The 4,335-nt window shown below is 45.7% G+C and overlaps 1 protein-coding gene across 1 annotated transcript in view; it reads left to right on the forward strand.

The window, feature by feature from the left end:
* The window catches only part of myo10 (myosin X), a gene marked incomplete in the record, with an annotated part of 99,484 nt that overhangs the window by 6,982 nt on the left and 88,167 nt on the right, over positions 1-4,335 (forward strand).

Here is a 4,335-nt window from a genome sequence, read left to right on the forward strand (position 1 = left end):
AAAAAGACATTTAAACACGACTAAAAGTGTTAAATTGGAAGTAAAATGGATCTAAGACAGATAAAAACAGGAGAATAACAATGAAGGATGGAACGGTCCATGTGAGCGTTCAGCAAACGTGATCTATGTGTTTGACCCTTTTGTCTTTGTTTAAAAGTGTTCGAGCTGATAAATGGTTTTAAGGTGAGGGTGGATTTCTTGGAACTCTAAAAAACTAGAAAAATATGATGATGAATAACATCAGCGCACACACACACACACACACACACACACACACACACACACACACACACACACACAGACAGACACACACACACAGGTTTCTACATAACTGTCACGTTTCTGTAATCGTTCAAATATGCCACATTTTCAAGAGTTTAGGACTATTGTACACAGCAGGAAGTCTGATTCAGGAAATAAAGATGATACAAAATAAAGTTAATTAGCAGAGAAAAACTTTATTATTTTCTTCTGCATGGAGACAAAGTCAATAACTAATGAAATGGATCAATACATATTAAATTCATGTCAGTTATCAGCAATTATTTGGCATTTTTATACATTCAGAAGTGATTTTCATTCTTCAGAGAACCAGTATGTAAAGATAATAGAGAGTGTAGAGCAGGCATGTCCAAACTATTCCACAAAAGGTCATGTGGCTGCAGGTTTTGTTCAACCAATCAAGAGCACATGAATTCAACCAATCAACTGTCTGAAGACTGAGATCAGCTGATTAAATAAGTCAAGTCTGGTGTGCTCCTGCTTGGTTGGAATGAAAACCTGCAGCCACACGGCCCTTTGTGGTAGTTTGGACATGCCTGGTGTAGAGTGTAGGTCATGAGTTGTGTGTTGAGTAAACCTACAGGAATGGTCGTGGTCTTCCTCAGCTGTGCACCATGCAGTCTTGTCCGGTCAGGACATCGGGGGGGGTTGGAGATGTTGAGCGTGCACCATGCAGCCTCGTCCGCTCAGACATCGGGGGGGGTTGGAGATGTTGAGCGTGCACCATGCAGCCTCGTCCGCTCAGACATCGGGGGGGGTTGGAGATGTTGAGCGTGCACCATGCAGCCTCGTTCGGTCAGACCTCCGGGAGGGGTTGGAGATGTTGAGCGTGCACCATGCAGCCTCGTCCGCTCAGACCTCGGGGGGGGGGGTTGGAGATGTTGAGCGTGCACCATGCAGCCTCGTCCGCTCAGACATCGGGGGGGGTTGGAGATGTTGAGCGTGCACCATGCAGCCTCGTCCGCTCAGACATCGGGGGGGGTTGGAGATCGTTGAGCGTGCACCATGCAGCCTCGTTCGGTCAGACCTCGGGAGGGGTTGGAGATGTTGAGCGTGCACCATGCAGCCTCGTCCGCTCAGACCTCGGGGGGGGTTGGAGATGTTGAGTGTGCACCATGCAGCCTCGTCCGCTCAGACCTCGGGGGGGGGGGGGGGTCGGAGATGTTGAGTGTGCACCATGCAGCCACGTCCAGTCGGACCTTCGGGGGGGGGGTTTGGAGATGTTGAGCGAACAAAGCATCCGACTTTAAAGACTGTTTCATGTTTTGGCTCCAACTCAGCTGTGTTATGGAAAAAACACTCACAGCGTTGCCTGCTCACCTCCAGGCATGGTGTCATCAGTGTGACTACCCCCAAAACAATGGGGGGGAGTGTTTATAATGTTAACGTAGCAGACAACCATATAAAGAGATCGGTCATGGGCCGATGTTGCACAGGGTGAAACAAACTATTGGAAAACTGAGTGTTCAGATCAGTCTGGAGCTTTTTACTCTCAGGAATTACTTGTATATTTTTTTAATCAATCAATCAATCAATCAATCAGATGATCTCTCTTTTTTCCTTCCTTCCTTCTTTCCTTTCCTTCCTTCCTACCTTCCTTCTTTCCTCTGTCCGTCTTCCCTTCTTTCCTCCCTCTTTCCTACCTTCCTTCCCTACTTCCCTCCTTCCTTCCCTCCCTCGTTGCTTCTTTCCTCCTCCCTTCCTTCCTATTAACTAATATAAAGTTAAAAAATAAACTTTATACTGGTTAAACGAGTAATTAAAGTATCATAATTTCTTCGACCACTAGATGGCGTCTGTCACTCCAACGTCTCTACACGTCATTTTTGGCGACTGAATTTACGACCTATATAGTGTTGTTTTCTTGGACGGACTGGCTCAAACATTTCCTCCTCTCCACCTCTGACTTTGCCAACTGTGGGAGCAGAACGGGTCATGTGACTCGCTCGGCTTATTTTAACAAGTCGGTGTGTCTGCTGTCGGCCCCGCTGACAGACTGCAACGGCCACAGCTGCTGCTCCACTTTCACAGAGTCTCAGTAACCATGACGATGAGGAGGAATGTGGGAGGAGCCTGAAATGTAGAGAAAGAAACTCTCAACTCACAACCGAGCAAACTGTTCAGAGACCTGATGATTAAACATCTGCAGAACTGCTTACATGTGCATTCTTTCCATCCTTCCATCTTTCCTTCCTTCCTTCCTTCCTTCCTTCATTCCTCGTTCTTTCTTTCCTCCATCCCTCCCTCCCTCCCTCCTACCTTCCTTCCTTCCTTCTTTCCTCCATCCTTCCTTCCTTCCTTTCCTTCCTCCCTCCTTTCTTCCTTCCTTCCTTCCTTCCTTCCTTCCTTCCTTCTTCCTTCTTTCCATCCTTCCATCTTTCTTTCCTTCCTACCTTCCTTCCTCGTTCTTTCTTTCCTCCCTCCCTCCTACCTTCCATCCCTCCTCCCTCCCTCCCTCCCTCCTACCTTCCTTCCTTCCTTCTTTCCTCCATCCTTCCTTCCTTCCTTTCCTTCCTCCCTCCTTTCTTCCCTTCCTTCCTTCCTTCTTTCCACCCTTCCTTCCTTCCTTCCTTCTTTCCATCCTTCCATCTTTCTTCCTTCCTTACTCCTTCCTCGTTCTTTCTTTCCTCCCTCCCTCCCTCCCTCCCTCCCTCCCTCCTACCTTCCTTCCTTTCCTTCCTTCCTTCCTTCCTTCCTTCCTTCCTTCCTTCCTTCCTTCTCCTGTCTTCCATCATTCCTCCTCCTTTCCTTCCTTCTTCCTCCCTTATTTCCATCCTTCCATCTTTCTTTCCTTCCTTCCTTCCTTACTCGTTCTTTCTTTCCTCCCTCCCTCCTACCTTCCTTCGTTCTTTCCTCCATCCTCCCTTCCTTTCCTTCCTCCCTCCTTTCTTCCCATCCTTCATTCCTTCCTCCTTTCCTTCTTTCCATCCTTCCATCTTTCTTTCCTTCCTTCTTCCTTCCATCTGCTTTCACGGGCAAAATCCTGCTCCTGATTTTCAAGAAAATATAAAAGAATTTCATGTTTTCTTTAAAAAAAACTTTCTACATGAACTGAAACTTCCTTGTAACTTGTAGCTGAAGCTCTGATTACTGTCAGATGTGGAGAAACGTTACTCTGCCAACAAAGTGTCTCGCTTCACTAAAAAGTCCTCCGATGTCATTTCCTTTAGGCTGTGTGTATACCTGTGTGTATATATCTCTCTCCCTCTCTCTCTGTCTCTCTCTCTCTCTTCCTCTCTCTCTCTTCCTCTCTCTCCCTCTCCCTCTCTCTCTGTCTCTCTCTCTCTCTCTTCCTCTATCTATCTCTCTCTCTCTCCCTCTCTCTCTCTCTCTCTCTCTCTCTCTCTCTCTCCCTCCCTCTCTCTTTCTCTCTCTCTCTCTCTCTCTCTCTCTCTCTCTCTCTCTCTCTCTCTCTCTCTCTCTCTCTCTCTCTCTCTCTCTCCCTCTCTCTCTCTCCCTCTCCCTCAAGCAAACTCTCTGGTGCTTATGTCACTTCCTGTGAGAGCAGATTTAGACCAGACATGGCTACCGTCCAGTGGCTTTCACTTGGAGATATTTTAGTTAGAAACATGTCAGAAATAGAATCTGTGCATCGGTGGAAAGTGACAAAGATGTTATGGCATGTGTGGTTGTATTCAGAAGTGTTTGGACGAGTTTGTTCAGACATCTGTTACTTGTTGAATTATCTCACTAACAGCATAGAAAGGATTTGTCAGGAGTCTGGTAGACGGATCACTGTTGGATCAGTTCATTGGATGTGCAACTTTTATTATGATTAGAGAAGAAAACTCTCTCTAATCATTTGGGTTTATTCGCTAGAGGGAAAATCCAATCTTTGTTGCATTTATACATAATTTTGAAAATCAAGCCAAGAAAACAGCTACGAAACAAAGTAAGTTATTATATATTCGTAACACCATGTAAGGAAGAAAACTACAAACTGCTTTAGTCTGAATAAAAACAAGGTAATCAAACATGATTCCTCCAATACTTCAGAATTATCACAAATATAATATATATATAATCTGAGAGTACATGTAAGACTTTGAAGGG

This window comes from Scomber scombrus, chromosome 11 (genome assembly GCF_963691925.1).
Source record: "Scomber scombrus chromosome 11, fScoSco1.1, whole genome shotgun sequence".
Lineage (NCBI taxonomy): Eukaryota > Metazoa > Chordata > Actinopteri > Scombriformes > Scombridae > Scomber > Scomber scombrus.